Source organism: Pteropus vampyrus, unplaced genomic scaffold (assembly GCF_000151845.1).
Source record: "Pteropus vampyrus isolate Shadow unplaced genomic scaffold, Pvam_2.0 Scaffold135, whole genome shotgun sequence".
In the NCBI taxonomy this organism is placed as follows: Eukaryota; Metazoa; Chordata; class Mammalia; order Chiroptera; family Pteropodidae; genus Pteropus; species Pteropus vampyrus.
Genome location: NW_011888916.1, coordinates 4,852,304 through 4,875,979, shown reverse-complemented (window position 1 = coordinate 4,875,979; position 23,676 = coordinate 4,852,304). Strand labels below are relative to the sequence as shown.

General features: G+C 35.7%; 1 protein-coding gene across 2 annotated transcripts in view; it reads left to right on the top strand.

Annotated features, from left to right (window-relative positions):
• AGBL4 (ATP/GTP binding protein like 4) overlaps positions 1-23,676 on the top strand; it is a 1,052,851-nt gene that overhangs the window by 334,260 nt on the left and 694,915 nt on the right. The window lies entirely within an intron of this gene.

Genomic DNA, 23,676 nt, shown 5'->3' with positions numbered 1-23,676 from the left:
TAAGCCCAGTATTTGATTTCTAATTCCTAAAAAAAAAAAGAACTTTTAATTTATTAAACTAATTATTTTAAACCCAAGAAAACTGAATATTTTACTATAAATATATAATTGTTTATAATTAAAAAATAACATATCCTCATGAAAGACATGGAGACCTCCAAAGAAAACAGAGAATGATAAATCACTCAATTCAATTACTTAGATAGAACCCATATTAATTAACATGCTTATGAATTTTCTTTATGTGTTTTCTCTGTGTATGTATGTAGTTGTGCTTACATAATTGACAACTTCATATTAATTGAGATGCAAAATGGGTAGGGTGGTAAAGCTAGTGTGTGGAGGCTTTAACTCTTGCCATTTCCTGGCCTGAGTCTCATGTACACTAGTAGTTCAGCTATCTAGGGACTGTTCCTACCAAAAACCACTTGAGGCTTTGGTGCTCTGATTCATACCAGCAATTTGTCTCCTCCAAGTGTCAGAGTTAGGTAACTTTAATTTTTTGGAGATATTAGAATATTTGAAGAATGGCATAAAAATTATTGGGAGAAGTGAATTTTAAACAACTGGCTAAATTTCCCCTATTGGAGGAAAAAGTCATTCCTAGAGCTTACTGAAAGCCTAATCCTTGAAAAAGATCCAGACTTTGAGATTAGATTAACTGGATTACAGTTTATTATTTATTATTATTTTTTACTCAGGAGCCAGAAGCACATATCACTTCAGAAACTATGATAGACTGTAAGGAGAAACCTGAGTCTATGAAGATTGAAGTCATTTGTTCTAATTCACGTGCCTAAGAGACGATGTGTTCAGGACTAAGTGTTAGTAGAGCAAAGGAGTAGCATTACTGTTGATTCAGCATTTACTTGACCACATACTGTGTTAGTTCCTTGCCATACATTTTATTATTTTACACTCTCATTGACTCTTTCAGATGAAAATGTTATCTCCTTTATAGAGATTAAAAAAAAAAAAAGACTGAGATAAAATAATCTGCTCAAAGTTATAAACATCTAGGAAGTAGCAATGCCAGGATTTGAATCTTCATCTGTTTGACTTCTAAATCTGTATTCTTTCAGCAATACCACACTTCTGAGGCTTTTCAACCCTCAGAACAGAGTTCTAGCTATCATTTCTTGGAATGGCTGCTGTGCCAGTCAAGATACTGTATTAGGAACAGAATCTTTATGAGTGAGAGGGGACAGGGGTTTCATTAAAGGAATTAGACGTTACATAACTATGGCAGGATCTGAGGAAGTGACAATCGGAGTTGGAGGATCAGAGAAACATCATCATCCCGTCAACCTAAGAAGCAAAGCACCAGAGTGAGACAGCACAGTGGGTGATCTTGGAGAGAGCCATGGAAAGCTGTTGCCTCTGTGTAGCTACTGATTCTGTGGGTCTGCTCCCAAATATCTGGTGGTGGGTCTAAGCTCTCCAGTTAGCAGGACCAGAAGTAAGAGAAAAGAGCAGGGAAGAGGAAGAATAAGGTGGGAACTGCCACGCTGTATCTGTGTCTGATGTCTAAGCAAAGATCTGCAGAGACTGACTGCTGCTTTATTTTCACCTTACAAATCATGTGTAACTTGATCTTTTGACCAACTTTAACCTATAACCATTCAGGAAAAATCATTCTGAGAAACATAGTTTTCTGCTTAACTATATACCCTCCACAGCTGCCATTTGGACACTTCTGGAGGTTGTTTGCTCCAGAGGAAAGGATGTCCAACTAGCTATCCCAAAGCCAAATATCTATAGCAATACTGTTCAATATGACTTTTTGCAGTGATAGAAATAGTCTATATCTACGATGCACCCCCATTCCTCTCTCTTTTTCACTCTATGAGCTCTTTATGGGCAGAAAATATGTTATATTCCCAGTGATCACGTAAAGGAATAAATGGATGATCAGTCTCTTTAATAGACAATAAGCTGTTGAGGTAGTTGCTAGTGGGCCAAAAGGCAGTATTATAAAATAATAGAATTTTAGGTCTGGCATAGACAGCTTAGAGGCTATGGTAGAAAGAATACAGGATTTGGAGTTCTAATCCTAGCTCTGCTACTTTTTTGGTTATGTATCTTGGTCAAGTTTTTGGGCTTTGGGCTTTTCTAAGCTTCATTTTCCTTATCTGTAAGAAAGGGAAGGTTATGCCTATTTCAGGAGAAGTAATAAGAGCGTGTAAAGTATTTAGCACAGGGACTGGCAAATATAATCTATAATCTATATAATTTCTTTCTTAGAGATTTTTGAGTACATACCCATCATTATTAGTGAAGTTTTCTAGCAGAATTAGAATCCACCATTTTGAGATGTATTGTGAATAAAATGTTATTTTTACTATAATTGATCATTCTCTAGTGCCATAAACACAGGGCCATTCGAGGCCTTCATTTCCCTCTATGAGAGGAGTGCAACTAAGGACAGTTAAGGAAGATTTTACAGGTTCAGCTGCATATTGGACGAGTCCTTTGGGACTTCAAAGCCTTTCTGAGAATTATAAGATTAAATAGTTGTAGAACTCTTTTTGCTGCACTAATATAAGTGTTCATGGTGACAGTCACTGCTTTGTGGCTCTGACCACTTTCATCTGTAGAATCATCATTTTGTTTCATTTTACAAACCATTTAGATATGAATTGGATTTGTCAGAGAGCAAGACTCAAAATATGTTTAACTGGATCCATAGAAACAGAATCCAGGCATGGATTTTTGTTCGTTATTTGGGGGATGACCATTTTTCTCCTTGCTCAGTCTGCTGACTGCACTTGGGATTTGGACTACAATTATCAGAATCCTCAATTGGATTATACTTTTATGTAAGTCAAGCTAGTGAAGTATTAAAAAAATACATAATTCATTTTTACCCAGAAATTTAATCCATGACTTCTATTGTAGTAGCTAATCTGATTTCCTGGTCATATGAAACCTTAAAAGGGTCTTCCAAGGGCACCGAACCACAGTTTCTCCTTTCCCTTCACTGTTTGTCAGTTCTATATATAGGAGCTCAGATTTCTTCTCAAGTCAGGATGTTTGTGGTGACATTTTTAAATGAGTCCAAGTTTAAATGTTTTACTGAGCTCTCAGCAATATTTGTAATAGGTAGTGTCAGAAAACCAGCTTAGTACAGGCATGAGAAAGACTCAAGAGGACAGGTAGTACTTGACTAGAAATCAAGAAACCAGACTGAACTCTAGCTCTACGATTTATTAGCTGAATTACTTGACTTTCTTAGCTTCCTCATCTGTAAAATGAGAATAATTGAATTTAGTCTGCAGGATTGTGGTGGGTCTGAAATGAAGTAATAAGCAACTAGGTGAATAATAAAGCAAATACATATATTTATATCTATGCATTTAAACTGTGACTCATGGTTTTCTTTTTCGGGATACTTTTTTAAAGGAACATAATTTGATCTCAAATGATCTTTCCAAAACATCTGATGTATTTATATTTTGTGTCCAAGGAATCTAGGTCTCAGTTCTGGGCAGAACCTCAATTATCACTCTACATAACTTTCCCATGATCCCTTCTGCAGTTTTCCTGATAGAAGCTTTCAACTTCTGTTTGAATGCTTCTAGTGATGAGGCACTCACTAGTAGGGCATTGTGCCTTTGGATCATTCCTTATTACCTGTACCAGATTGCTCCACAAAGCTTGAAGTTTGGTGATAAAACTAACAGCAGGGGGACATTACTACTTCAAAGATTATGTTCTAGCAAATGGTCCACAAACCTGCTTATTAGTGGAAATACTTTGACCTTTACTTATCCTGAGTTTTACTTATGGGACATTGTTGCATATTTAATCACAAATTAAAGATCCACTTTTTTGTGTGCTAGATATGTTACTACTGTAAGGTCTTGGATGGGTCTGTTCATTTCCCTGCTTCTCTTTATTTGTAAAATAGATGTAAGAGTAGTCAGCCTGTCTTTCTTCAAGTTGTTGAGAGGATGAACTAAAGTACCATAAATAATATGCTTTACAAAGTGCTATAGCAGAGGTCAGAAAACCCTGGTCTAAATGTTGGCCATCTATTTTTGTAAATAAAGTTTTATTGTACCATAGCCATGCCTATTCTCTTATGTGTTATGACTTTGGTTGGTTTCACACTACTTTGTCTGAGCTGAATAGTTGCAACAAAAACTGTGTGACCTCCAAGCCTAAAACGTTTACTATCTAGCTATGCTATAAAAATATGTGTTCATTATTAGAATTACTAGGATTATTTTAGAAAAAGGCATAAGATGATGATATTGTTGTAAATTAATAGAAATCTAGTCAACTCACTTGGTGAACATTAATTGAGCACCTGACAATGTTGAGAGCTGCCTTATATAATTTATATGAATTTTCATACTTAATCTTTACAACATTATGTGTTTGGCATCTTATTGCGTCTGTGCTACAAATGAATAACTCCCCATAACTTAAACAAGGCTACACAGGCAGAGAGCCAGAATGAAATTTAGATGTCTGGTTCCAAAATTCATGTTCTTTTTATGATGGCACCTAGCCTCTCATAGTTATGACAGTTGTGACTTTAAGTATTGTAATTCTTACCTGTTAGAGCCTTTATAGAAAATATTAAGGGTCTTAAAAGTTGTATATGATCAAGTTAATAATGGGTACAAATGTTTATCATGCATTATAAATACATTAATATCAGAAGGATCGGTTATTTGAAAACATGGAAACAGATAATGGCAAAAACTAATAGACTGATGAAGATTGAACAGTAAGGATTACTGAATCTTTGAATATTTTGACATCATCACATCTTTGTCAGCACACACCAACCTTTTTCAGTTTAGGTATCTATTACTTAAAATCTCAATGGAATCACACATGGTGAAAAGATAGGATGAAAGAGTCTATAAGCTGACAGGCTGATTGTTCCTCTAGTCTATATTTTTTGAAAATCTTCTAACATTAACTATAAAATAGTCAAAACTTTAATAAAATAGGTTGGGCTACTTCATTAAAAGTGAGGCATAAAGGAAATGATTATTGAGAGCTTTTATAAAGAACCTGAGGGTTATCTTATTAGGTATAATAAAAAAGGAAACAGAACATATATCCCTTTTTTTGCATGAGATGCTAACATCACACTTGTCATTCATGTATAATGTGTAGAATTTGAGTTAAAAGGAACCTTAAAGAGCCTTCTATTTAACCCTCTCAATGTATAGATAAGCAAACTGAGGCTCAGAAAAGTTTAGTTATTTGCCTAAGATCACACAGCTAATATGTCAGAACTAGAAGTCAAAATATCCTCTCTGATTTTCATTTGTTTTAGTTTATTCATCCATTCATTCATCAGTTTTTAAAAGTTAATTCAATCATTCATCTAACATGTATTGAGGCTTTGCTATGTGGCTGGTATCCACTATAATAGATGCCATCACATGCGTTATTTCATTTAATTCTCATGAGGTGGTTATTACCTTCATTTTATAGCTGAGAAAACTAAGATTAAAAGAGATTAACAACCTTGCCCAAGGTCTCACAACTTTGACATGAATTAACTAGCTAGAGGGAATATGGAGCCAATTTGAAGCTCCCTATATAATTCTAAAGTCAGACACAACAAAGGTAATTAACCCTCTCTTCCAACTCTGAAGTGATAATTACTTTTGTCAGATTTTCAACCTGAGCTGGTAGAGAACTTAGTATTTGAAGTCACTGGCCAGAGCCTGAAGAGATGATCTGAATTATCAAAAGAGCAGAGATTTAGGTGTTTTATTTTATTTTACATTTTGTTTACCTCATTTCTTTACGTATACTTGTTTTAAATGGCTGCAATCATAGAAATGCAAGATTACATATTGCTCTTTATTAGTTAATATCAGAACATTTTATAATCTCTCAATGTCATCTCATATTCCATTTTATTTATAGTCTTTGCAATTACAATTTTGATAGAGGCTATTCGGTTGCATAATTGTACCATAATGTTCCTCATTCTTTTTGTTGTACATTGATTTTCTTTTTTTAAACTAACATAGCTATTGAACATGTTCTAATATTTAGGGTTATTTAGTGTTTTTTAATCTTCTCTTTTATTATTTAAGAAATAATAAGGGAAATAGTTTAAAATCACTATGTCAAAGGATATGAATGTTGTTATTGCTTTTATATTTTTCTATATAAGTATCAAAAGGATTGCACTAATTTACCATGCCTACATGAATAAAAAATGAATTCAGTTGAGAGCTATTATTGAAAGCTATTATTGAGGACTATGATATTTTTGACATATTTTTCTAATTTAGTAAATGGTTAGATGATTTAGATACCTGGCATGTATGTAGCAAAGGTGATGTTTTGTAATCCAAATGCAAAAATTGGACTCTTACTTTTGCCTATAGAGTTATTCCCCCTTTAGATTAACATATTATCCAAAAAGTTTAGGCCATATAATATCAAAAATTTCAGATGTCCTGATGTGAGTGATGATGACAGAAAGGAAGCAACTCCAAACCTTAGATTTTCTGCAACAGTTAAGTCTTTTCTTAGTTTATTTCATATTAAGACTAAAAATAATTTCACTTAGAAAATTGTGCAAAGGATATGAAGAAGTTTGATTAAAGACTCTTTCAAATGTTGATGTATCTTTTTAATATATAACCTCTAATATTGTAACCAATAATTAAAATAAATCTACATCAAAAAAGCAATAAAGAAGCTAACCATGAAAATTCTCATTAAATATAGTTTTAACATATTTATTTTATTTCATTTAGGAATATTTTATATAGGCACATATTTTGGAATAAATAATAGGAACCCTCCTTGCTATATTTTAGAGACATTGGAATTTCTTTGGTATGAAAAAGGTTTTAGTTATTCATTCAATAAATCTGCATTATTTCATGTCTTTTTTTATTGTGGTAAAAATCATATAATGTGAAAGTTTTCATCTTACTATTTTTAGGTATACAGTACAGTAAGGTTAACTATATGTACATTTTTGTGTAACAAAACTAGAATTTTTCATCTTGCAAAGCTGAAACTCTATACTTATTGAATAACAATTTCCCTTCCTCCATATCCCTAGCCCCTGAGAACTACCATTCTACTGTTTCTAAGAGTTTGACTACTTTAGATACATTATAAAGCAAAATCATGCAGTATTTGTCTTTTGTTCCTAGCTTATTTCACTTAGCCTAATGTACTCAAGGTTCACCCATTTGTAGCATATGATAAGATTTCCTTCATTTTAAAGACTGAAAAAAATATCCCATCGTATGTTTTTTCTTTATCTATTCATCTGTCAATGGGCATTTAGACATTTAGGTTGCTTCCACCTGTTGGCTATTGTGGGAAAAACTGAACATGGGTATGCAAATATCTTTTCAAGATCCTGTTTTCAATTTATTGGACATGTACCCAGTACTGAGATTGCAGGATTATATGGTAACTTTATTTTTAACTTTTTGAGGAACCTCCATACTGTTTTCCATAGAGGCTACACATTTTATATTCCACAGCAGTGTACAAGGATTCTAATTTCTCCACGTTCTCTTCAGCACTTGTTATTTTGTTTTGTTTTGTTTTGTTGTTGATAGAGGCTATTCTAATGGGTGTGAGTTGATATCTCATTGTTATTTTGATTTGCATTTCCCTGATGATTAGTGAAGTTAAGCACCTTTAATATTCTTGTTGTCCATTTTATACCTTTGGAGAAATGTTTATTCAGGTCCTTTTTTTCCCCCTGGCTTTAGTGAAATATAATAGACAGTTAGTTGCTCATATTTATACTGTACAATTTAATGATTTTTTTCAATCATAGTTGGCATACAATAATATATTAGTTTTAGTTGTATAGCATAATGATTAGAGATCTCTATAAATCACAAAGTGATCATCCTACAAAATCTAGTACCTCATTCCCCCTTACATATTTATTACCAAATTATTAACTATTTTCTTTATTCTATATATCTCCATGTCTATTTTGTAACTATCCATTTGTACTCCTTAATCGCTTTGCCGTTTTACACCATTCCCCACAACTCCCCTTCCATCTAGTAGTTCTCAAAATATTCTCTGTATCTATGAGTTTATTTCCATTTTTGTTGTTATTGTTTATTTAGTTCTTTTGATGCCACATATACATGAAATCATGTGATATTTTTCTTTATCTGACTTATTTCATTCGACGTAATACTCTCTAGGTCTATCAAGGAAATATATTTTTCCATCCCCTTCCTTTTACTTTGTGTGTGTCTTTTAATCTGAAGTGGGTCTTTTGTAGGCAGCATATGTAGGGTCTTGTTTTCTTATCCATTCAGCCACTCTTTCTTTTGGTTAGAGCACTTAATTCTTTTCCATTTGAGGTACTCGTTGATAGGAATGTAGTTATTACCATTCTTTATTCATATTTTTGATACATGATTTTTTCTTCTTAAAGAAGTCCCTCCAACATTTCCCATAATACTGGTTTGGTGTTGATAAATTCCTTTAGCTTATTTTTGTCTGGGAAGCTCTTTATCTGTCCTTTGACTGTAAGTGATAGCTTTGCTGGATAAAATATTCTTGGTCGTAGATCCTGTGTCTTCATCAGTTGAATATTTTATACCAAATCTTTCTGTCCTGTATAGTTTCTTTTGAGAAATCAACTGCCAGTCTTGTGGGTGCTCCCTTGGAGGTAACTAACTGCTTTTCTCTTGCTGTTTTTAAGATTCTCTCTTTGTATTTAATCTTTGGCATTTTAATTGTAATGTGTCTTGGTGTGGGCCTCTTTTGGTTCCTCTTTTTTGGGACTCTCTGAGCTTCTTGGGGTTGTATGTCTATTTCTTTCACCAGGTTAGAGAAGTTTCCCATCATTATTTCTTCAAATAACTCTTCAACTTCTTGTTTTCCTTCTGGTACCCCTATGACATGGGTATTCTTACATTTAATTGTGTCCCATAGGCTCCTTAAATTATTATTATAGTCTTGGCTTCTTTTTTCTTGCCGTTCTGAATGAATGTCCTTGGCTTCCCCATCCTCTATATCAGTGGTTCAATCCTCTTCTTTATCCACTCTGTTGATTCCTCCGATTTACTCTTCATCTCAGATAAAGTGTTCTTCATTTCTGACTGGTTCCCTTTTATAATTTTCATTTCCATTTTCATGTTTTTTATCTCTTTGTTAAAGTTCTTACTGAGTTCATCTACTCTTCCCCTAAGTTCATTGATCATCTTTATAACCAGCGTTTTGAATTCTGCATATGTTAGATTGCTTGACTCCATTATTCCTGGATCTCTGTTCTGTTTTCTCATATGGTTTCTGCTTTTTTGTCTTCCCATTTTGGCTGCCTTTCTGTGTCTGGTTCTATGTACTAAGGAAAGCTCCTAAGTCTTCCAGTCTTACTAGCATGGCTTTGTGTAGTAAGTGTCCAGTGGCACTGTCCTGAGAGGGCTCCAACTGCAGACCAAGTGCCCTCCGCTGCCACCTGTTAAGATTCAGCAAGCAATCCACAGATGCTGTGTTTATAGTTGCCTCAAGAGCCTGTGCCAGAAACTGAGGTCAGCATGAGTCTTGGAGTTGGCTCAACAAGGAGCACCCGACTTGCCGAGGACAAAACTTGTGTGGGGCTGAGAGTTGGGGGAGGTGGAGTTTCAGGAAATCCTCTGGGCAGAGTGATCTTTGTTATCTAGTTAGATGATGATAATGAAGTCTCAGCTGTGGAGGCACTGAGTCTGCACTCTGGGAGTGAGGAGGACTCAACAGAGGAACAATGGATACTGCCAGCACTTCTGCCCAGGAGAGAGCCTCGCCTCTGGCCCTTCCTCTGACAACTCAGTATCCCATTGTAAGTCCCTAATGCCGCCACCTTCTGTCCCACCCCCCTGCAGCCAACTCGGTGGCAGATGGGGGAGAGCTCAACAAAGGAGCAGTGCTTTCTACAACTGTGTTTAATCCTTGCACCTCTTTCATTTCTATTTCCATGACTCCACTACCTTTCCTTGCCTTCCTTCTTGATGTGTGTTCCTAAAGATTCATGACTTTGGTTCTCTTCTTTTTCTACACTCTCCTGTTGTTGTGGACAAACACATTTATACAGCTAGAGTTTTGGCTCTACCACTTTATCTTAGATGAATTACTAGATCTCCCTGAGCTTCATTTACCTTTTTCATAAAATGAAGATGAAATAATAGTATCACCTACCATATTTAGTTGTAAGGGCTGTTGAGCAAATGTATAAAGAAAGTACTTTTACTTGGTATAACTTTACAGAAAGTTTATTGTAATAATTCCTTGGAAAGCATGGTCCCTTTAATTATAAATTAAATTTCTATTTCCAAATGTCATTGTATCTGCTGGGTATTTCTACTTAGTTACTTTGCAACTAACTAAAACTTTCTGGTAGAATGACTCCTCTGCTTGTCTCTTGACTCTGAATTATTTCATAATCTCTTCTGGGACTTGCTGTATCTCTCATACTCCTTGGCTTTTATAGAACAAAAAGTATATTCTTTTCCAAGTTAAAAAACATCTGATTGGTGTAAAGCATCCTTGTAAGAATGGTTTAAGGGGAATAATGTTGGGCCTAGACAACCAGAATCCTCCTTGAAGATATTCAGTAGTTGATTCTACTTAAATAACAACTAACCTCACAGCATTTGAAGTATTAAAAGAATATATACTGAATGACTACTTTGTACCAGGCCTTATCTCATTTTTTCTTTTCAGACAACCAGTGAGGAATTCTTTCGTGACACCACAACTGTCATCTGGCTAGATTGGTGGCCTAAAGAGTTGATGAGATCCTTGTCACTAGAAGTATTTACACAGAGGCCATAGAGGAATTTTGTGTTAGGAGACAATGCATATATATCTCATGTTTTTATATACCTCACATACAAAAGGAAACTGATTGCTTTTGCTTCTAACTATCTTTTCTGCGATGTTTGTATAGTGATCATCCCTGGATGATAGAGATACTGTCTCCTTCTGGAGCAAGGAACAGGTGTGCTTACTGTACAGAATAAAAGATTCAAATTTTCTTAGCTCGGAATTTTTTCCTGAAACACAATCCACTTGATGTGCAATTTATCATCTGGCCCTCTCTGCAGTGCTACAAGGGAAGTGGGGCTCAGGGAACCAGTACAAATGCTGACACTCTAGCTATTGCTATTACTGTGAGTCCTTTATCTGTGACCCAGGAGTCTTATATCTTCTGCCAGTATCCATGAGACAATGATATTTATTTTGTTAGCTTGAAAGTAGGGTGAAATCTGAGACCCTTCACAGTTCTTAACAGTTTGAAGGTAGTAGGGAACAACATGCGAAGATTCTTGTCTTATGTTGAGACCAAAGGGTACTATACTTAAAGCCAGGCAGTTGTAGATAGGCACGATTCTTTGCTTTGCCACTTACTAGCTGTTTCTTCATGAATAAATTACTTAACACTTCCAAAAACAATTTCCTTTACTTTTTTAAATTAAATTTATTGGGGTGACTTTGGTTAATAAAAGAATATGTTTCATGTGTACAATTCAATATTACATCATCTGTATATTGCATTGGGTGTTCATCACCCAAAGTCAGATCTCCTTCTGTCACCATATATTTAACCCCTTTTACCCTTATCTGCCTCCCCCTCTATCCCCTTTTTCTCTGGTAACCACTAAACTGTTGTCTGTATCTATGAGTTTGTTTGTTTGTTTGTTTGTCTTGTTCATTTGTTGCTCTCATTTTTATATTCTTCATGTGAGTGAAATCATATGGTTCTCAACTTTTTCTGACTTAATTCACTTAGCATGATAATTTCAAGATCCATCCATGTTGTTGCAAATGGCAGTATTTCATCTTTTCTTATGGCTGAGTAATATTTCATTATATATATGTACCTCATCTTTTTAATCTACTCATCTATTGAAGGACACTTCGGTTGTTTCCATGTCTTGATCATCGTGGATAATGCTGTATTATCCACAAAAATAATATTTTTGTTTACAGTATAAAGGTCATAATACCAGCCTTACCAAGTTGCTAGGAGAATTAATAGGGATAATAATTATTTGAATGCCACCAATGCAGAGCCTGGAACACAGAAGATACTCAGTAGAAATTTACTGTTCTGATTTGTCTAGCCTTATGATTTTGTGTCATTCTCATTTCTAAATGTTTCTTTGCTCTGGCTCCAACTCTCCTGAAATGGGAAGAAATAGGTGTTAATATTAGACTTAAACTGGTTTATATTCTGGTTTATATTATATTTCTTTCTTTTCTTCATACCTATCCCTTAAAATTTTACTTCCTTTTTTTAAAGAAAATTTTAATTCAAATGGTATTCATGAGGCACCTTCTCTGAGCCAAATGCTTAGGATATAGAATGTAGACTTCTTTTTTCAAGTAAGCATTCATTAAACATTTATTGAATACATACAATGTACCAGATACCATTTTAACTATTATAGAAATAGCATGGACAATACAGACAAGGTCCCTGCTCTCATGGTATTTCTATTTTATCATGACAGTTAAAAATTCACTGTGGTAAGTATATGAGAGCAGTTTAAGTAGGGATCTGTGGAAACAACTGATTCTGAAACCTAACTCTGAGGATTTCTGGTAACATAACCCCTGAGTGACTTTGAAGGTCAAGGAAGGATAATCCAGGTTATAAAGGTTTGCCAAGTCATTCTCAGCAGGAAACAGATGGAATATTCAAAAAGATAATTGAAGAGAGTTTTTAAAATAAACTATTGAGTAGAGATTTAAGAGAATTGTCAGGGGTAGAAGAGCATCTAGGGACTGACAATAGTAAAAACTGTTGCTATCCCAAAGACTGAAGGGATAAGGAGAAGAAGCTATGACCAAAATCCTATAAGAACTGTAGCTAACAGTTCTCTTATATGGCTGGTGTGAGGGGGAGGGACAGAATAAATATCTTAACCTCTCTTTCCTTCTGCCTTCCAGTCTACTGCCAGTGCTTTCCATTGGCCTTATCCAATAGGAAGAGAGAGGACAGTGGGTCCCACATGGTATAGTCTGTAGAAGTCAGTATCCTGGCCTTTCAGGACACAGGACACTGAGAAAAGTAGAAAATAGATCTGGAAGAGCAAACAGAATAACTAGCATAGCAATGGGACAGAGTATTCTAGGCAGAGGCAACAGCATGAAGGCATAGGATGTGAAATGGAGGAACAGGAGCACCTAATAGTGGGGCGCCTAGAGCCTACGGCAAGAAGAGGACTCCAGAGGTAATTGGTGTTAGGATGTGGAGGATCTTAAATGCTATGTTGAAGAGCTTAAACTTTCTTTCAATATATAGAGAGACATGACTAAAGGGATCCAGAAACAAACAATGAGATTTGTGCTTTAGAAAGTTAGGTTTCCAGGAGGAAGAGAAGAGAATGTGATTTAGGGAAAGATGTTTCTGTTCCTAGATGGTCTGAGGGCATGGACAAGGAGAGAGGCAAATGTTATTAGAAGAAAGAAGAGTCGGGCTCTGTCTGGGAGTTGCAGGGAAGACCTTGTATAAAATAGCCTCATTGAAGAGTTTTCTTTCTTATCCTTTCTTGAAATGTAAATGGAATCTTTTATGAATCAGGGCAGAATTGGCCTTAAAACTACCTTTCTCCTGATAATCACTTTCCTGGAAGAAATGATGAATTGTGCTTTGTCCATATTCCTTCAAAGATTGCTTCTGTAACCTTCCCTTAAACACATTCCCAAGAGCAGACTCTTTCATTAAGATGAGGCCATTTTCCTCCTTCGGTTTTGTTGGAAATGTCCAAAAAGGAATAGTTCCATTTCCTTCCTGTCCTAAGAGTCATTACGTATTAATAGAATATCTACATGTAGATAAGCTCTGGGTTCCTTTGTCCTACAGGAAGGCATCAAAGGGCACCATGACTTTTAAAACAGTTCTTCAAGGTGGGTAAAGGTGGCCTTTAAAAAGAAATCATCACTGCTTAGAAATCACATCCCCTGAGAGGTTTTATTCATTCATCCAGCTGACAGGCAGCAATGCCATGGGAAAGGATAAATTGTACTTTCTATAATTGAATATGCAGGACACAATGAAGCACATGCAGGAACCAGGACAGAAGACACTTGGGACCTTTTCCAATGGGCTACTACCACTGACAAGCTTTTTAAGGACAAGTATCATATGTAAACCATATCATATTCTCAGATGCACTAGCCAATAACAATCATTCAGAAATTGTTTTATGAATGAATAATACCTTTCTAGGCAGTGGAAATAGCCCATGCAGAGGTCCAGAGGCATGAGAAAGCATGGTTTACGTAACAAAAGAAAATGCAAATGGTTTGATAAGACTAAAGAAAAGAGTTTGTTTGGGGAAGAAGAGAGACCAGTGAAAGATAAAGCAATAGAAGTCCTCAGAAATAAAATTTCCTCTGCTTTAAAATTCTACTGAGAAGTTTGGACTTGTTCTTATAGTTATTGGAAAGCTATTGGATAGGCTTAACTGTGGGCATGACATGGTCATCTACAAGGTTTATTAAGATCATTCTTTTAGTATAAAGAATGAAATGGATGAAATCTAGGAAGGAAGTTAGTGAAATAGCCTGTTTTGTGCCAGTGGTAATGAGGATGGAACTAAGTGTTTGAGTATGAGCAATGTATAGGACATTTATAGATGGGATATGGTGATGTTTAGAAGTAAATGATGAAGGTAAAGAAGAAAAGAAGGGTTAAAGGTGATTCCTACTGACTAAATTCCTTGAGGGCAGAGACTATGTTTGATTCATTCTTACACCCTCATTATAGCTGTATCTTCTCCTGTGTGTTGACAGAGTGGGAACTTGGGAAATATTTACTAGACGGGGCTCAGTGAGGGACAAGTCCAGGAGCAGGAGCAGGAGACCATGGGTGGAGATGGAACATATGAATGATAGGCTAGGGCTGAGTTATTGAGAGTAAATGCAAACTGTTCCTGATTCCAACTAGCTCTTTTTATCTTAGAGTTTTGAACTATCAGGTCCTGGTACCAGAGAAACTAAAAGAGTAGAATTTCTGGCTTCAGATCCAGGAGCAACACCTAAGCTAATCCTTAGTGAATATTTACCAGAAGAAAAAACTGTAAATAAATACATGAATGAAACCTAAAACTTCTTTGGAGTGATAGAGTATTGACTTATCAGGAAAACTGCCCATTTGACTCAGGCCCACAGCTACTCTGGAAAATATTGAAACATACCAAATTATTTTTTAAGTGAGATAATATGTCTGACATGATCAACAGAGTTCCTTATTCATAGAAATACTCTATATCTGATAGCTATTGATATTACTTTATTATTTTGATTGAAACATATATTTACAATATAAATCAGAAAGGATGCCTTACGTTCAAAACACAATCTGAACTGGGACAAGGTTTGGAAAAGTTTTGACTTAGTACCATGTCCAGGGCCACTTGTGATCCTGAAGGGTTACATATGTGAACATATGGGATCAGCCTATATAAGATCTCGAATTTTTCCTCTCCTCTAAATAGATTTTGGGGGCTATTTTTCTTTTATTGTGCCTCAACCTAGACTTTGGAATCAGAACTGTGTATAAACACCAGATCTAATACTCTTAGTCCTGGGACATTTGACTAATTATGTAACTTTTCCAAACCTCAATTTTCTTTTCCATAAAATGAGGATAATAATACCTATGTTATTGGGATGTTGGGGATAAATTAGGTAATATAAATAAAACACTTGGCAAAGTTCATGGAATATAGTGCTTAACAAATATCAGCTTTCTGTCCTGCTTTTTATTCTATTCAGAATTTTAGCTAATTGAATGAGGCACATCCACATTATGGAGAGCAGTCTTCAATCTGCTCTACCCCAAATTCACCAATTTAAATGTTAATCTCATCCAAAAACATCCTCCAAGCTGACACATAAAATTAACCATCACAATTGGTAATATGAACTACTCCCAGCTTTGTGGGAACTCCGAGGCTTTTTTTTCTGACTATTGCTTTCCAGTGGTTCTTTCCTCACCCTTGGGTAGCGCATGCGCGCGCGCGCGCGCACACACACACACACACACACACACACACACACACACACACGTACTCAAATGAAGATTCAGGAGGACCCTGTGAACTCTAGCAACTTCGGCCTTTCCAAGCTTCCAAATTCATTTTCTCAACTCAAGGGGAGCCCTAGGATCCACTTTGGTTCACCTGTCTGTGCTGTGGCCTGGAAACTCTCTTTAGACAGTAAATTGGGTAATCATAGGGTCACCTTGTTTATTTACTCTCTATCAGGCATCACTTTCCTCTTCTGGCTGTTTTCCAACATCTGAAAACTGTCGTTTCATGTGTTTTTTTTTTTTTTTTTTAATTTTATGTTGTTTAAGACAAGAGGTTAAATCTATTCCCTGCTACATTACTTGACCAAAATTGGAAGTTCTCCTTCATAAGAGTTTCTTTGTAAAAAGGATTATGCTTTTTAAAAGCTGACCTCTTGGTGATTTCTAGAGATATCTAAAAGTAATACTGGGATATTCATTAGATTTGCTTACTACCTCACAGATCTTTCTGGGACAAAGAGCAGGAGTATTAACTTTAGTAAACTCTTCGGTGCTGCTGACTTTGTGAGACTTTGAATAAATTACGTGACCTCAATTTTTCTATATATAGAATGGTAATTAAATCTGATGCTACCTATGAAAACACCTAGTAAATAGAATACTTAAAAATCTTAGGATGAGTCAAAAGACCCACAGCTTGTTGGGTTAGGGCATGGACAGGCAGAACTAGTAGTAAATTCCAGGGTTTATTAATATCCTTCTGGAGAATAGCCAGAGCACATGGTCTTGAATGGAAGTCTAACTTTGTGGCACAAAGTCCAGGCTTTCTAGCCAAAGAGACCTGGGTTTTGACAAATTACTAAATCCTTAGTTTCATTTTGAAAAGAAAAAGAGATAATAATAGTACCTTACTCATAAAATTAATGGGAGTTTAACAATTTGAAAATTTGTGTAAAGCTCTTATACATGGAAACTTTTAAAAAAGAAAGTTAACATCATACATTGTTGGTGGACTATAAAATGGTACGGCCACTGTGGAAAACGTTTTGGTAGTTCCTTATTAAGTTAAACATAGAATTACCATATGACACAGTAATTCTACTCCTAGATATATACCTAAAAGAATTGAAAACAGGTATTCAAGGAAAACCTTGTACACACATGTTCATAGCAGCTCTCTTCACAATAGCCCAATGATGAAATAACTCAAATGTCTATCAGTGTATGAAAACATAAAAAAATTTAGTGTATTCATTCAGTGGAATATTATTTAGCCATAAAAAAGAACAACAGACTGACACATGAATGAACCTCAAAAATGTTATTCTAAGTGAAGAAAGCCAGACATGAAATAGCATATATTACATGATTTCATTTATATGAAATATCAAAAATAGGCAAATCCAAAGAGATAGAAAGCAGATTAATGTTTGCCAGGGATCAGAGGGGATAGAGAACGAGTGCTTAATGGATATTAGGCTTACTTCTGGGGCACTGAAAATATTCTGGAACTTGATACTAATGATGGCTGTACAAATTGTGAATATATTAAATGTCATGGGATTGTACAACTTAAAATGGTTAAAATGGTTAATTTTATATGTATTTTGTCACAATAAAAACATAAAAGAAAGTTTATGTTTTTATTATGATTAACAAAAGTTTATACTTTTTCTCTATCCTAAGAACTCACACTGCTGGGATCACGTCTATATAGTCCATTGAACACTGAAGGCTTTGACTTTCACATGGTGGTGGATCTTTGGGACACGTTATGTTCCTGCCCAATCTTAGTTCTCTCAGCCAGCGATATCTACTGGACTTTTTTATTATTATTATTATTAGTTATTAACCATCCTATCTTGTGCTGGACCTGGGTGGCTCCCACAGGGCACTATGCCAGGTTGAGAAATTGCAAATGATCGTGCATGCCAAAGCCGAGCATTCTGAAAGGTATAAATGTCTGTCTTTATGCCTCACCCAGCTTGTCTCCCTCCTGCCATGCCAAGTAGGGTGTCAGCTTTCTCTCAGAGCTTCTGGCTCCAGTCCGCTTTTTGTTATAGCTCAGTCCATCTGTTCCAGCAAAACTTTGGCTCAGCTGTAGCCAAAGGAGAACATTTCTATGTCTAGAAAACCTTGGCAAGACTCTATTATCTAGTAAATTTGAAAAGCAGGAAGAAGAAAGAGTTGAGGTTGAGCCTGCATAAGAGTTACATAGATGTCTATTCATTTAATGGACATTTTGAGCTTCATCTTTTTGGAGGCATTGTGCTAGGTACAGTGGAAGATAAGTTGAAAACCAACTAACCATTCATTTACTCACCTTTCACTCATCCATTTATCAATCAACTGTTTATCGAGCATCTGCAATTGTCCTTGGCCCTAGAGATATAGCAGCAATCCAGTTAGATATACTCTGTTTTTAAGGAGCCCAGAAGACGAAGGATTCATCTTTTCTGGTAGGATGAGGAAAATTTTCCTAGACACATATTTGAGTTAAGCACTAAAAGTTGAATTATCTATTGCTATTGGAGAAGGGAGTAGGTATATAGGAGAGCCTAAGCATGGTAAACAGAGGGGTCTTCTAACTACTAAAAAATGCTTTCTCTTGGTACTTTTGCTTGCTTTCTTATTGTTTCCTTTATCAACATCGTGGGGTTTTATTATCTTCATTTTACATGCAAGGTTCAAAGAGGTTCAGTAACTTGCTGATGTGCTAATAAGTGAGAGCACTAGGATTTCACTCCAGATTTCCCTGAGGACAAAGTCCATGCTCTTTTCACTGTACTGCTTCACTTCCTTAGAAAGCAAGTATAATTAATCCTTGAATAACTGGGGCTAGGGACACTGACCTGAGCAGTTTAAAATCTGTATATAACTTTTGACTCCACAGTCAGCCCTTTGCATCTGTGGATTCAACCATCTGCAGATCGAAAACGGTATATTCCACCTGTGGTTGGGAATCCCCAGTTGGGAAACAGCAGTCGGGAATGTGAAAATACAGTTTTCGATCTGCGATTGGTTGAATCTGCGGATGCAAAACCTGTAGATACCAAGGGCCGACTGTATTTATTTTAAAAAATTTGCCCCAGTTCAAATCTGTGTTGTTCAAGGGTCAACTGTACACATTTATAATACCATGTGATAGTTACTATAAGGCATGCAGCTCTCTATGACTCTATGAATATTCTCTATTAAAGAACATCCAAACTAATCTGAGAGTGATTGGAAAAAGTTTAATTAGAAAAATATTATTTGAAATATGAAAGATAAGTAGTAAATGTATGTGTTGGGCAGGGGGCTAGGGGCGAAGGTACAGCATGTACAAAGACATCGAGCCATGAAGCACTCTATCGCTGTTTGGCAGTCTCAGGGCTTTACCTAGCTTCACGCTTTGCCAGTGTGCATGTGCAATCTTTAAATTATTTCACAGGAGCTGATATCTCTCTGTTATTATTAAATAGAAGAGACATTGTTTTACTCATCTACTCCCACCCCTCACCTCCTATGAATAGGATGTGGGTAGACAGAAAGAAATAAAATTACTTTTCAATATGAGCTCAGCCTGAACAGAACTCATTTGGAGTGTTAGTGCTCTGATCTGTCTGCACTCACCACACCACCACTTCGCTCACTTGATGGAATGAATATTGGAGGGGACAGGGGAAATGTCTCAGAAGAAAAAGCTGTGACAATTTCTAAGTAAATGTAATAAATCAGGAGGATTTTTCAAAGGAAATAAAAAATGTCATTTATGACGGTTATAACTCCTACACTCACTAAGATTCTTGTACTGGTGCAGTTTTGATTCTCCCATGGTAGATAAAATTACTTGATCTGTCAAAATGGAGGGATGATTTCTTTTTTGCTCCTTCATGCAGACATCTTGTTTTAAGTAGGCAATTCTGTTGTTTCCTGCCCTCTCTCTGTGCTGGTGAAAACAGAAAATAAAGACAATCAAGACAATCAGTGTTAAAGAAAAAGTTGTCTTAAGGAGTTGAAATAGAGCACAAGCCACAGAAAATCATAATTTAATGATCACCCACAGGAATTTCTAGAAAAAATAAACATGTATTTTTATCTGAAGAGTTATTACTTCTGTTTCACAGGAGACCTAAGTTATAATGAAAATGATAATGATTATTATAACTATAATAATAATAATAAATGGTTACCATTGCTTGAACAGCTAACCTGCGCCGGGTATTATATTTACGTGCTTTTTAGAGGTTATCTTATTGACTCTTTCAAATAGCACTATGCTGTGAATATTATTATTGTTATGCTTATTATCATTACTATTATTTCCATGGTAGGGATGAGGCCCAGAGTTTTGAACTGATGTACAAAAATCTACATATTACTAAATGGCAGAGGCTGGTTTCAAACTCAGTATTGTCTGACTTCAAAGCCCATGCTGTTTCTTTAGTGTCTCTGTACCATGACCTGATATCTCAGAGGTATTATCAAAAAATAATCCTCTGTAGTTGTTTAGTAGTTTAGTTTTATAAGTGATTCAAGTCTACTCTTTCGTTTGACCTGAATAGCAAGTGCAGTATAATAATTACTAGCAATAATTCTTATCAGTCATGTCAAAGTAATAAGTATATAGGTATTATTTATACTTATAATTTATAGTTACTAGGCATCAAGTGTCATGCTAACCACCACCTTACATGCATGGGCTTACAACCATTCTATATAATAGATGTAGTATCATGGTTAAGAAAGCATGTACTGGTGTCAGGCTACTGGGTTGGAATCCTGGCTCTACTACTTACCACCTATTTGACTTTGGGCAATTACTTAATGTCTCTGCCTTAGCTCTTCATTGTAAAATGGGCCAAATAATAGTGCTTACATGGTGGTTTTGAAGATTAAATTAGATAATTCTAAAGTGCTTAGCACATAGTACTCTGTTAATGATCTTTATTTCTGTTCTGCCTATGAGAAAATTAAGGATTAGAGAGATTATGGAGATTAGAGAGACTGTCCAAAATCTCAAAAGTAGTGGAGGGTTGGAGCTGGAATTAGAATGCAGATCAGCCTGATTCCCTCCCTCCTTTTATAAAATTTTTCAATTACAGTTGACATTCAATATTTTTATCATATATTAATTTTAGGTGTACAGCATAGTGATTAGACATCTATATAACATATGAAGTGATCCCCCAATTAGACTAGTATCACCTGGCATGATACATAGTTATTACAATATTATTGACTATATTCCCTGTGCTGTACTTTACATCACTGTGACTATTTTATAACTACCTATTTGTAATTGAAAATTTTTTTTAAAAAGGAGGGAAAACAGTGAAGAGGAATAAGAGGTTCAAATATTCAGTAATAAAATAAATCATGGGGATGTAATATACAGTATAGAGAATATAGTCAATATAGTGTAATAATATTGTATGGTGTCAGATGGTTACTAGACTTATCATGGTGATCATTTCTTTAGCTATATAAATGTTGAATGACTATGGTGTACATCCGAAATGAATATAATATTGTGTTAGCTGTATTTTAAGAAAAAAAATTTTAAAGGAAAAAAAAGAATGCAGGTCAGCCTATCTCACAATTTCTCCTCTATACTCTACTGTCAACAAACATAAAGTAAATTCATTAAATGTGTTTTTAAATGTGAGTCCTTTTTAATGTGAATGGTTTGCCATTAATCAATCTGTTATACATTGTAAAAGCACTCAGTTTCACATATAGCCTCACTGGCTCACACCTCTGTCTTTGTACAACTCCTTTCCTCTGCCTGCTGTAGTTTCTTCCCACTTGCCCAACCTATTTGTCATTCAGGATTCAACATGAAGCATCATAACCTCCAGAAGGTATTCCAGGTGGAATAGGGAGTCTATCTCTCTATAGCCACAACTCCCACCCCTCATGTTTGCCCAAACTATTATACTACAGTTAATTGTAATTTTATATTTTTTATACATAGTTATGAGCTATCCGAGGTCAAGAATCAATATGTCTTATTCATCTCTTTTTCCCTAGTACATAATAGAGTGTCCGGCACATGAGTGTTCAGTATGTTTATTTATTGAATGAAAAAATGAATGAATGACCAAAATAATTGTTTAGGAGGGTTCTAGTCAACATTACAGAATATGTGATTAATGTTTTTTTCTTTATATGAGACTATTGAGCAAGTAAGCATTTTAAAGACCTGGTGAACATTAAGACCAAAGGTAAAGAGAACTTAAAATATATCCACCCACATACACCCATAACTCCCCTCCTCTTCTCACTCTCACTGGCAATCTTCTAAATATAGATTATACTAATTTAGTTTCAAACAACTCATTTTCAGTATCTGACATGTTCATTAACCCCAGGTAGGCAAATTATTGTGGTGCATTAATTTTTCACCAGTGAAGACATTTGTCATCTGTGTAAGTATCATTAGTGCTTGCTACAAAGATGGAAATGACACACTGTCTCTGCTGATTGAAGAACACAGTGGAATTTTAAATAGTATCAACTTGGCTCTCTAGACTAACAACCTCTATGCACTTTTGGGGCCCTCATTAGACAAGGCTCATGAGACGTCAGTAAGAACCTGCTTTATGAAGAGAACAGAGTATTTTACACTTCTTGGGAAATGAGGATATGAGTGCCATATTTCTTTGTTATTTTTTTCTTATTTATCTGACTGTCATTTCTCTATCACCTTTGTAGTCTCTAAGAAGTCCTTGAATGTTGGTGTTTCCAAAGCTTGTCCTTTAGTCCTCCAGTCTTCTCACTTCATACTCTTTTCCACTCTCATGGGTCACATACCATCTATATGCTAATGACTTTCATCTCCATCTCCAGCCAGGCTCTCTCTCCTGAGTTCCAGACTCACATGCAGCTGCAAACTGTCTAGACGGATACCCTGGAAACAGTCCCAGACACCTCAAATTCAATGTGTCTAAAATTTTGCTTATTTTCTTCCTCTATCTCTATCCCTGATTATCCTACAGTAAATGTTAAAAGGACATTTCCTCTTGTCTCAGAATTTCACCTAAGGGTCCAAAGGCGAGTCCATATGTAGTAGGTTCACCCACATTCTAAACGTCTGCTAGATACATCTCTTTAGTATCTGCAAATGGTGCCTGAATTGGTCCTGAGAACCTCAACTTATCTAAAAAGACTACAGAGAAGACTAGAAAATCAGAGCAGAGTCATTGAAGTAATAAGAAGTTGGCCTAGGGAAGCATTCTGGGCAGGTGAGGTTGATCCTAGAAGACCTCTCATTGGGAAAGTGGGAGTGCCTACACAAAGAGAATACTGTCTTCTCATTCCTTGTTCTGAAGTTTGCTGAGCTGCAAAAACTTTTCAACCCCTTTTAGGCTGTCATAAAAGTGTGGTTGGAATTCTTTGGAGTTTTACATGCGTACTAGGGTTTGGGGACATATTGGATCTTAAATGCTGGTATATTTCTTGCTTCAGAATTATGTATTTAGGAAGCTGGCTAGTGTAACTTATGAAGGTAGGTGATTTGAGGGACAGTGGGGCATCGCTGACTTCCACTAGTTTTGTAGGGGCTAGGAATTATGGATTTCTCATGAGCCAAATATATACACAATGATGAAAGGTAGTCTAGCTTGAACTTTCTAATGGGGATTGATTCCAAGAAGAGATTACTGGGTGAGGACATCCTAGGAATAAAG